The sequence below is a fragment of the Rhamphochromis longiceps genome, linkage group LG12 (assembly GCF_057381845.1).
Source record: "Rhamphochromis longiceps isolate RC_006_pf linkage group LG12, R_longiceps_female_GT1.1, whole genome shotgun sequence".
NCBI classification, from domain to species: Eukaryota; Metazoa; Chordata; class Actinopteri; order Cichliformes; family Cichlidae; genus Rhamphochromis; species Rhamphochromis longiceps.
Window position 1 is genome coordinate 23072046 of NC_140568.1, and position 12447 is coordinate 23084492.

Genomic DNA, 12447 nt, shown 5'->3' on the forward strand with positions numbered 1-12447 from the left:
CTGGTGATAAGAGGCCCTCTTGTTTGCACCTACCATTTTACAGTAAAGGTTGTTCTGATGGTATTGGGAGGCTTCCAGTTGGTGTCTGAGAGCAGCAATCTCGTGCCAGGGATTAAACGGGGGTCTAGATGTGGGATTGGGCTGATATTGCCAAGTCCCCCCATTAGGCACAGGGTTTGGTCTGCTGTGGTTCTTCCCATTTTCCTCTCTCTCCATGTCCTCCTTTGCATTTGAAATGGGGAGGGATTCAGCCTTTTCTTTTTCAGGAGTGGCTTCAGTGTTTTTTTGCACTTCTTCATTTTTCGGGTTTGCTCCATAACCCGTGCTGTTTTGAGCTTCAAGAAGAGCCCGGGCATATGCCCGAGTAATTGGTCTTCTTGGTTCTTCAGCCACTCTTTTCTGTTTTTGCTTTTGTTGTTTCTTTGGTTTCACAACCGTTTCCTTTGGTGGTTGTGCCACAGGAGGCTTTTCAGTATTTGGTTGTGCAGCTTTTTTTGCTTCTGCCATTGTAGATGCGTCAGCGTTTGCGTCTGCGTTTCTCTGCGTCTGCCTTGTCTTTGTTTTAACAACCAGGTTGTTTTGTGTTTCTGCCATCCGAGATCCACTGAAGTTGGTTGAATGTCTCCCCTATTTATAGGTTTTTCAGTAGAATGTGCACAGTGACATCACAGGCTGTTCCTGTGATGCGCTGTTCCTTTGAAGTGCCATGATTAGAACAATTCAAAATAAAATGCCCACAAACCTAATGTAAAGGAAAGGCTTTTATTTTGTAGCACATACTGAATTAACACTATAAAAGCTACTCTACAGGAATTGCAGTAAAAAATAAAACTAAAGAAAAATATGTTTTTTAAATGGTTGTTAAAAAAACTAACCAAAGTAGAAGACAACTGTTTAGTGGAAAGTATTCGACATTCTAGAGATTCTCAGGCATAATAACTTCTTTCATAATTTAAACAAGGACAGGTAGAAAACGTTCATATTTAGTGAAAGATATTTATTAACATTATCCAATGAGAGTTACTGAATGTCTGTAGGCAGTGAGATCTTGGTGGTTGCCGAGGCAACAGAATGTCATCTATGTTTTGTTTTAAATTCAGTTTCAATGCTGAATCTAAGAAACAACAGACTGCAGAGGGAGACTTTAATAGAGGTTTACTAACTCTTACTATCATATACATTGTGGAAAAATCTGTCTTTATTTAGCATAATATATTTGTTATAAGCAGTGTTGGGACTAACGCGTTATTAAGTAACGCGTTACAGTAACTACGTTATTATTGTGGTAACGAGCACGGTAACTAGTTATTATGCCAAAATCAGGAACGCGTTACTCGTTACTGGGATTTAGATAGGGTCGTTACTCGTTACTTCGTGTGGTGGCATCGCGGAGTTTCCACAGATTCAGTAACATTAGCAAGTGGTGGAGGCAGCAGGTGGATGAAGGAAAAGGGACGCAGAAGGAAAAGAGACCCGAGGCGGCCGCCGGTCCAAGTGTGAACTGAACTTCAGGTAAGAAGTTATGACCTGCAGTCTCTCTGGGTCAGATATGAACCAAGTTTAGGTGGAGTTTATTTTCGTTATTCTGACTTTTTCCGTACTGCGTGCTAGCTAGCATGACGGAGTTTCTATACAGCTGGGTGGGTGCTATGAAGTTAATGATGTTGAACTTTATTTTGTTCATAAGTTATTAGAGTTGCCAACCGTCCTGTCTGGTATTCAGAGAAAATATTACGCGTTTCTTATTGAGGTGAAAAGGAACAGTTTGTCCCGTAATTCAGCTACAATGAAAAAGACACAAAGCTGGAGTTATTCTGTGTCTTTGCTGCACAGCTGCCTCTTCTTCTCTCATTCTCCCCCCTCCTTCTCCTGTTTCTACTTCAATCATGAAACTGATCAATGATCAGCTGATCGTCTCTCTTGTTTGTTTATCGCCCACTTTGCGCCGAAAGAGGAAACCAGCGGATGTCGCGCTAAACAACAGCAGCACGTTTAAGCTTGATCAGCTGTTGTTAGAATTTATTTAATATTAATTTCTAGTATCAGCTGATGTTTGCTGGAGCCACAGCTGTAAAAAAAAAAGCTGCTGGTCATGATATGGTTTGGTTATCTGGTGAGAGGGAAACATGAAGATGAATCCAGTCCTTACTGGATCATCAGAGCTGAGCAGGTGATGGAGAAACAGGTTTACCTTTTAGGTGACATGAATGAGTTGAAGGGAAGTTATGAACTGTTTCTGAGAGACAAATAACCCCACAATCCTTTTTTAGGTAGCTGACAGCTGGTAACTGTGCAGGTGCGGATCTAGCAAAGTGTGGCCAAGGGGGCATGTAGGGCATTAACAGGGAAAGGGGGGCACAAGGAAATACTTTTCTTTCTTATTCTCATTTAAAATGTCTAGCTTTTAAAAAATAATTATCTGAATCTTACAACAAACGATTGATAGATTGATGCATATATACCATCAAAACAGTGTACATCACTGTCACAACAGTGTTTGTTTTCATTCAAAGGCTTTATGATTTTTCCTATAATGGTGGGCCAGTTTCTAGTCAAAATGCCCGGGCCAATTTTCTTTCCCAGTCCAGCCCTGTATGCAGCTCATCTGCAGTCTGGTGTTACCTACATCTTCCTATTCAGAAGGCAGAATTTCTGAGTTCTGAGTACAATCGAAAGCACCACGACTGCAGTTTTTGTGTTGGATGTAAAAGGCGCACATGACTCTGTGACGTAGGCTAGAATCATGGCAGCAGTCAATGACGGTCCAGGCGTGGGATTTCTCTTGTGGAAATATGCACGTTATCATATCCTTTCTATTGGTAGGTGGCACAGTGCACTTGTGGCAAGTAAGCAAGCTAGAAGACTGGCAAAGTTATGGAAGAAACACATTAACAAGAGAATTCTGAGTAAAACCAAAGTTACTTTCCCTAGTAACTAGTTACTTTGAAAGTAACGAGTAACTTGAAGTAACTGAGTTACTTTTGAGAGAAGTAACTAGTAATGTAACTAAGTTACTATTTTAAAGTAACTTACCCAACACTGGTTATAAGCACTAAATATGTTTGATGATTAACTGACGATGAACACTAACGTACCAAGCTGAAAATTCTGCTCACCAGTCAGCAGCTTATATTCACAAAAAACGGATAAATCTGCGATCCATGCAACTCTAACCAGCCAACAAAAACATGTGTTCATAATACAAAACAAGTTTACTTTGTGAAATGTTAAAAGGTACAAAAAATAAAACAATATGTTTTCAAGACTTTTTCACAAGTTCCTATATCTCACTGAAATGTTACTCTGTAGCTGATTTCTCGTATTTTAAGTGTGATGAGAAATTTTGACTAGAAACAAGACAAATATACTTGATAAGATTTTGAGTTTTTGCAGTTTATATGCAGCTGATTGGTTTGGTCTTTAACCAACATGGAATCATTTATGTTGGGCAGCTGTGGCTATGCGTACTAATCAGTGCTTCAGTCCCCAATGCTATCAGTCCACACGTCAAAGGGCAAGATACTGAACCTTCGATTGTCCCCAATGCATTTGGGTGTGAATGAAATGTATGACTATGACTTCTAGTTCAAAAAGGGCTATTTATGTATTTAAGTCCAGTTGTTGCTCATTCACTGTTACCTTGAACGTGTCATGCTATCACCACTCTGTGTAACAGATATTTCCTATATAAGCAAATATGTTTTACACTATTTACCTACTGAAATGAAATCGTAACTCCAGAAAAATGTTTAACTGTTTATTTCTGGAATAATAATAATGCATTTCTTGCATTTCTCATGGCTTCTAATGGGGGCCTTTCTTAAAATTACTGGTCCCAGTAACAAAGACGCTTGTCGACTCAGAAATCGAGGGAAAACCAACAACACACCCGGCAGAACATTATGTTATTTACACGGGTGCACATAAGTGGTCCGCAGGTGCGCATTCGCTGTCAAAATAAAAGACGCGCACCAGATAAGAAGTTGCAACACGCGTTTGCGTCCATATAAAAGGCACTGTTTTTGTCCGCTAGAGTGGGATTTTCACGGCACATTGTGCACCACATCTCTGTGCGTTCATCATTTGTTTGAAGCCAGCTCACCTCCTGCAACCACTTTTCCGAGAACACGCGCTTCTTTTGTGGTTCGGACTCCTTCTGACATTTCTTTGGAGGTGGAGGAACACCAAAGTAATTGCTTATTAAAGGAGCTTGCTTCTTCGACATCTTTAAGCGTTCTAAACAAATGTCTGTCCTCCTCCAGAAAATCTTATGTACGCAAACACGCGTTGCAACTTCTTATCTTGTGCGCGTTTTTTATTTTGACAGCGAATGCGCACCTGCGGACCACTTATGTGCACCCCTGGTTATTTAGCTTGTCATATTGCAGCCACAGAAATTCTTTTGTCCATGAAACCATAAAGCTGCACTTTCCTTTTGTTCTTTTCCGTTTTGTGGTAAGCTTTTCTTTGGCTGTCACTTCTTCACCCTGACCTGTCTTATTTGGCTGAACTAAAATATATATCCTGCTGCTTTTACACACGCACTCACGTTGTCAGCAATTCTCTGCGCGATCAACCTCTCACATGTTTAAGCTTGCTGCGGGAGATTTCACTTGTCATGTTTGCATAGTAAGCTAACGATTGATAAGACGATGTCAGAGGAATTGGTGCGCAAATTATCGTCACTCACCAATCAGTACTGTCGCTCTCTATGCGCAGTTCGCGCGATTGCAAAGTGAAGCAAAAAACAAGCGCAAATTCAAACGCGATTTCAATATGTGACATATTGACAGTGGCTCACCGATGCCAATGACATAATTACCCAACTACATTGCCGAAAGAATGCAAAAGCATTGACATATATTTTTCCTACCTATGATAGCCCGACGGGCAGGGCTGAGATAGATTTTGGTAGCCCGACTGGAAAAATCGCTAGCCCTGGGACGTCGGGCTAGCGATTTTGCGAGCCCTGCTCTAGAAACAACAAGTAGGCCTGCAGAGCGAGAGCGAAGTGCTCTAATAGGGTGATATGGTACTACAAGGTCATTAAGATAAGATGGGGCCTGATTATTTAAGACCTTGTATGTGAGGAGCAGGATTTTGAATTCAATTCTGGATTTAACAGGAAGCCAATGAAGGGAAGCCAAAACAGGAGAAATCTGCTCTCTCTTTCTAGTCCCTGTCAGTACTCTTGCTGCAGCATTTTGGATTAGCTGAAGGCTTTTCAGCGAGTTTTTTGGACATCCTGATAATAATGAATTACAGTAGTCCAGCCTGGAAGTAATAAATGCATGAACTAGTTTTTCAGCATCACTCTGAGACAGATATTTCTAATTTTAGAGATGTTGCACAAATGGAAGAACGCAGTCTTACATATTTGTTTAATATGTGCGTTGAAGGACATATCCTGGTCGAAAATGACTCCAAGGTTCCTCACAGCGTTACTGGAGGCCAAGGTAACGCCATCCAGAGTAAGAATCTGGTTAGATACCATATTTCTAAGATTTTCAGGGCCGAGTACAATAACCTCAGTTTTATCTGAATTAAGAAGCAGAAAGTTAGCGGCCATCCAGGTCTTTATGTCTTTAAGACATTCCTGCAGTTTAACTAATTGGTGTGTGTTATCTGGCTTCATGGACAGATAGAGCTGGGTGTCATCTGCATAGCAGTGAAAATGTATGCTATGTCTTCTAACGATACTGCCTAGTAGAGCAGGGCGATATGGCCAAAAATATTTATCACGATATATATTTGAAAATTTGCGATAACGATATAAGTGACGATATAATTGATGCAAGACAAAATACAACTCCACAATATTACTAGCGCAAAAAGGCAACCTTCCATTTATTTTCACTTAAACAAGAAGCTGGTTTTTATGTACATTAAAGCTTTATAAAAATGTAACAGTGCAAATGCAAATTCCTTGCTGAAAGTTTAACCAAAAGGCATTTCCAGTAGAAATGGGCTGACATATCCTGAGCATAACCATGTATAATATCCACTGAAGTTAAAAAGAGGTGCTTTGCAACATTAAACTGCAGTGTGCAGTATGTATTTTTCGGACCATAAGGTGCACAGGATTATAAGGCACATTAAGTGAAACAAAGCAGTCAAATAAATCAAACTTTATTAAACTCATTCTTCTTGCTTCCTCCACTTCTGTACCATTGATTCATTAATGTTGAATTCTCTGGCAGCTGCTCTATTTCCATGTTGTTGCAGTATATTAATAACTAACCTTGTATTGTGGATGGATTATCTCAGTTGTTCTCCTGACTGAAGTTTGGTCCGTTTACAGCATCCTGCCATGCGATTGCATTTGTCTCTATCTATCAGGAACCTTAACGTTAACTTTTATAAGTGGAAAAGTGTTAGTGTTCGTCCTCCAGCTTCACTGTTTATGTTATGCTAACATAGCTGTGTCGCTAGCGATCACGTAGCACATCATTATATATCAGCTAGCCCAACTTCAGTAACCCTACAAACGTCACTGCTGTTTAGTTTCCTGTCTTCATTTATGTTGGAAGTGATAGCAGAGCTGTACGTTTGAATTTTTTCAGAAATCTCTCAGTCAGAACATGCAATATCATGCTTAAGTAACTAGCGAAACTAGCGAGCTAACTTCCGCTAGCTTCCCGCTAACTTCTAACTCCGTTAAATGTAATAAATTTTGTTTTCATGGATGCTTGGAAGTTAAACTTCATAGTTACACCTGGTAAAGCAGCAATGCTGATCGTTTTATTAAATATGAAAGAATTTAGACAGTTTTTAACTCTCGGTGATGCTGCAGTGTTCGTTTGACCTGACGCATACGGAGTTTAGAACCCAGATTACTCCCAGATTTAAGAGCATCTTAGTCCGACAAATACGACAATAACGACGGCCGCTTGCATGTTCTGCAAAAAAATGTGCTTTGTCGTGTATCTGACGGACAAACACCAAACCAGTTCCACATCACTGAAGTTGCACCATTTTTACAAACCAATTCTGGTTCATCTGTTTCACTCAACAATCGGCCATGTGCGTAGGCCTGGGCGATATATCGAGTTTTTAAAAAATATCGATATATTTTTATACGAGATATAAGATGTGACAATATCCTTTATATCGATATAGTCTATGTTACGTTATAATTATACTTGTGGAGCCGCAAGTTTGCCTCTCTTTCGTCCACTTTTGTCTTTACGCAACGTTACTCGCCCTCGCCCCTCCTTCAATAAACACAGCTCCCCCTCCTCCCCCATCGCTTCACCTGCAGGAAGCGACAAGATGGACACGGCAAATCTCCGTTAACGAGTTACTGCACATCGCCCCGTGCGTGGGGCTGGACGCCGTCAACGTGTTAGCTAGCTAACCACGCTAACGAGCTAACCACGCTAACGCCTAAAATCCTTGCATTTTCTCAAAAGTTGACAGCGCGCCTTATGTATGAATTCTGGTTGTGCTTGATGGCCACTAACCGATTTTATGTGGTACACAGCGCTCAGCAATCTGTCAAAAATGTTTTAGTACGACTTTGGTAAGCTACGGTGCTGCACCGCTTGATGGATTGTCGGAGCATTACGGCTACCGAGGAGCTTCGCGGAGTGATACGTACTGTGCTTCAACGTAATATTACCCTACTGTGTATAAGGACCATAAATGGCACCTGTTAAGAGACGTGGTTACGAAGAGGATTTCAAACTCAAGACTGTCAGTCACACAGTAGAAGTTGGGAACAGAGCAGCTGTGAAATCTGTCTTTGTTACTCAGCGTCTTTTAGTTTACATTTTGACTGCACAATTGTGAGCTTTTTGTTATGCACAAAAACAACATTGTTTTCTTTTATTTATGGAGCATTATTATTTAATAAATGCTCATAATTTATTTTTGAGTAAATCTTATGTACATCTATGCTCTATGTTAATAAAAGTGCCTGTGTGACATCTGGGACACAGCTTTGACTAAGAACTCTCTTTTTGTTCTTACTTCATGGCTTTAAAAAAAAAAAATCGAGATATATATCTTATATCGCCGTCCAGGTAAAAAATATCGAGATATGAATTTTGGGTCATATCGCCCAGCCCTACATGTGCGTATGAAAACAAAGGCACTGCGCATGCGCGTTTTACTCATATTCTATCGCGATATTTAATTTTCCTATCGTTGCCTAACATTATACCGGTATTACCGTGAACGGTATAATATTGCCCAGCCCTACTGCCTAGGACACATACAGGATGTCATGCTGAAATGTAAAGCACTTACAATAGAAGACAAACAACAAACTATTCCAGCCTAATTGATGACATTTATGGCATTTGCTTTCTGTGCTGACTGATATGCTGCTCAGTGCTTTGCTGCCTGCTTTTAAATCAGATGTCACTCTGAACATAAACACAAGCTACATGTGATGTCTCTGATGTGTATCTGTTTCTACCCGTGCTGATGCTAGCATGACTAAAGCTAGCCAAGCAGCAGTAAATATGTGAAGTAAGGAAGAAGGATATACTCATCAAACAAACAGGATCATAAGAATATAAAACCACGAGCACTACAAATGTAACAGAAATATGTTGACATAAAATGGCATGTTATTTGAAATCTACACGAAACAATGACACAACTACTTTTTTTCAATTTTTTCAATTTATTTATTTTTTACCAATTGTCCAAATTAGTCTGTGATTGGCCTGAGTGTGACAGAAATCATATTTATATACAACTAAATATGACTCAGCAAACATGTTTTAAATGGATGATTCCTCACTTGATGACGGATGATCCATTTCCATATTTGCTGAGTCTTAAATTTGATGTCAGTGAACTTACCAGTGGTTGGTGTTAAAAAAAAAAAGCCCCCAAATCCCCTATGAGCAAGCACTTTGCGACAGTGGAGAGGAAAAACTCCCTCTTAATGGGAAGAAACCTCTGACAGAACCGGGCTCAGGAAGGGGTGGCCTTCTGTCTCGACCGAGAGGGGTTCAAATGTTCACTGACAATTTAGTTGTATATAAATATGATTTTTAGGACTTGATGTTGACACCAATTATGTGAAATTGGGGACGCACACAGTTCCGCTTCTTCTTGTTCTTCTTCTTCTTACTTGGCGGAATCTCTGGCAGGCTCTTAACTTCATTCTCGAGTTCAGCCACCTTGACATTGAGCATTTTCTGTTTGTCTTGTAGACTTTGCAAAGATTCCTGTACAGAAAATGCAGCTGACTCTTCTTTTTCGATCTTCTGTTGTTCTGTGGTGTCTTTTTCTTTCTGAGGCTCCTGCAGAGACATTGCAGTGGATGGCAGTGAGTCCTCTTTTTCCATCTTCTCCTGTTCTCCAGTCTCGTTTTCTTTCAGAGGCTCACATTTATGCATTTCATTTGCAGCAGTGGAATTTTGTTCTTTGTGCTGCTGTGGGATTTTAAGTGAGCAATCTTTGGCCTCTTTCAGCTCTCGCTCAGGAGATTCTCTCTTCAAATCATGAAGGGCCTTGTTGGGGCAGAGCTGGGATTTCAGGTCACTGATTTCCAGGTTGAGTGTCTCCTGCTCCTGCCTATGTTTAACGGCCTGCTCTTCAAGCTGATTTTGAGCTGCTAGGAGCTGTTTCTGGAGCATCTCAATCTGCTCTTGCTGAATCCTACATTTGAGCTCAAATTCAGCCTCCTTAGAGGACTTCAGTCCTACAGAGTCAGTGTGTGAAGCCTCTGTGGTTGGAGTGGCAGACTCCACACACTGCTCTGTGGTAGGGTGGCTGATTTGGTCCTGCAGGGTAGCAATCACCTCATCCAATATGACAATAGCTTCATTGTCATTTGTGAGAGTGTCTGTCTCACTGATGTCATTGGGCTTATTACTAGAAGCCTCTTCCAGCTGCTCTATGAGGTCTTTAATCGTTTCCTCATAATTTCGCTTGTTCTCGTGAATTTCTTCACGAAGTTTGTTCACCTCAAGCTGGTGATAAGAGGCCCTCTTGTTTGCACCTACCATTTTACAGTAAAGGTTGTTCTGATGGTATTGGGAGGCTTCCAGTTGGTGTCTGAGAGCAGCAATCTCGTGCCAGGGATTAAACGGGGGTCTAAATGTGGGATTGGGTTGATATTGCCAAGTCCCTCCGTTAGGCACAGGGTTTGGTCTGCTGTGGTTCTTCCCATTTCCCTCTCTCTCCATGTCCTCCTTTGCATTTGAAATGGGGAGGGATTCAGCCTTTTCTTTTTCAGGAGTGGCTTCAGTGTTTTTTTGCACTTCTTCATTTTTCGGGTTTGCTCCATAACCCGTGCTGTTTTGAGCTTCAAGAAGAGCCCAGGCATATGCCCGAGTAATTGGTCTTCTTGGTTCTTCAGCCACTCTTTTCTGTTTTTGCTTTTGTTGTTTCTTTGGTTTCACAACCGTTTCCTTTGGTGGTTGTGCCACAGGAGGCTTTTCAGTATTTGGTTGTGCGGCTTTTTTTGCTTCTGCCATTGTAGATGCGTCAGCGTTTGCGTCTGCGTTTCTCTGCGTCTGCCTTGTCTTTGTTTTAACAACCAGGTTGTTTTGTGTTTCTGCCATCCGAGATCCACTGAAGTTGGTTGAATGTCTCCCCTATTTATAGGTTTTTCAGTAGAATGTGCACAGTGACATCACAGGCTGTTCCTGTGATGCGCTGTTCCTTTGAAGTGCCATGATTGGAACAATTCAAAATAAAATGCCCACAAACCTAATGTAAAGGAAAGGCTTTTATTTTGTAGCACATACTGAATTAACACTATAAAAGGTACTCTACAGGTATTGCAGTAAAAAATAAAACTAAAGCAAAATATGTTTTTTAAATGGTTGTTAAAAAAAACTAACCAAAGTAGAAGACAACTGTTTAGTGGAAAGTATTCGACATTCTAGAGATTCTCAGGCATAATAACTTCTTTCATAATTTAAACAAGGACAGGTAGAAAACGTTCATATTTAGTGAAAGATATTTATTAACATTATCCAATGAGAGTTACTGAATGTCTGTAGGCAGTGAGATCTTGGTGGTTGCCGAGGCGACAGAATGTCATCTATGTTTTGTTTTAAATTCAGTTTCAATGCTGAATCTAAGAAACAACAGACTGCAGAGGGAGACTTTAATAGAGGTTTACTAACTCTTACTATCATATACATTGTGGAAAAATCTGTCTTTATTTAGCATAATATATTTGTTATAAGCACTAAATATGTTTGATGATTAACTGATGAACACTAACGTACCAAGCTGAAAATTCTGCTCACCAGTCAGCAGCTTATATTCACAAAAAACGGATAAATCTGCGATCCATGCAACTCTAACCAGCCAACAAAAACATGTGTTCATAATACAAAACAAGTTTACTTTGTGAAATGTTAAAAGGTACAAAAAATAAAATAATAAAATAAAACAATATGTTTTCAAGACTTTTTCACAAGTTCCTATATCTCACTGAAATGTTACTCTGTAGCTGATTTCTCGTATTTTAAGTGTGATGAGAAATTTTGAGTAGAAACAAGACAAATATACTTGATAAGATTTTGAGTTTTTGCAGTGTATATGCAGCTGATTGGTTTGGTCTTTAACCAACATGGAATCATTTATGTTGGGCAGCTGTGGCTATGCGTACTAATCAGTGCTTCAGTCCCCAATGCTATCAGTCCACACGTCAAAGGGCAAGATACTGAACCTTCGATTGTCCCCAATGCATTTGGGTGTGAATGAAATGTATGACTATGACTTCTAGTTCAAAAAGGGCTATTTATGTATTTAAGTCCAGTTGTTGCTCATTCACTGTTACCTTGAACGTGTCATGCTATCACCACTCTGTGTAACAGATATTTCCTATATAAGCAAATATGTTTTACACTATTTACCTACTGAAATGAAATCGTAACTCCAGAAAAATGTTTAACTGTTTATTTCTGGACCAGTTAAGCTGACTTTAAGACCTTGGCTTTAATAGACATCTCATAGTGTACAGATCTATTTTTTATTATTTAAGCCATTTTGAGCAATTAAGCACCAAGACTTATTACCGTAAATGTCGGGCTATAAGCCGCTACTTTTTGCACAAGCTTTGAACCCTGCGGCTTTTAGTCAGGTGCGGCTTTTCTATGGATTGTCCGTGATTTTTGTCATATCGTAAGACGATTTGTTTTGTGTGTTCCGCTGTTGTACGGCACTACGTTGCCTGGCGGAAGGATCGGGGTTCAAGAGTGGTATGTTAGTCACATGTCCGTCCGCCAGGCAACGTAGTGCCGTACGAAGTAGCGCGAAAAACAAACTTCAAAGTAGCGCTACGCGTTCAGCGGGAGTCGTGGATGATGAGCGGCGATAAACTTGCAAGTTATGCCCAAAAAGCAAGTTATGCCCAAAAAGCAAGTTATGCCCAACTCCACTGGTGGATTCTGACAGCGTGGAAAAGTGTGAAAACATCCACGATCACCAACGGATTTTGAAGGGCTGGACTGCTGCATGATGGAGAGG

General features: G+C 40.3%; 1 protein-coding gene across 1 annotated transcript in view; it reads left to right on the top strand.

Annotated features, from left to right (window-relative positions):
- The window catches only part of adgrv1 (adhesion G protein-coupled receptor V1), a 130280-nt gene that overhangs the window by 62929 nt on the left and 54904 nt on the right, over positions 1-12447 (top strand). The gene's annotated exons all lie outside the window — the stretch shown is intronic.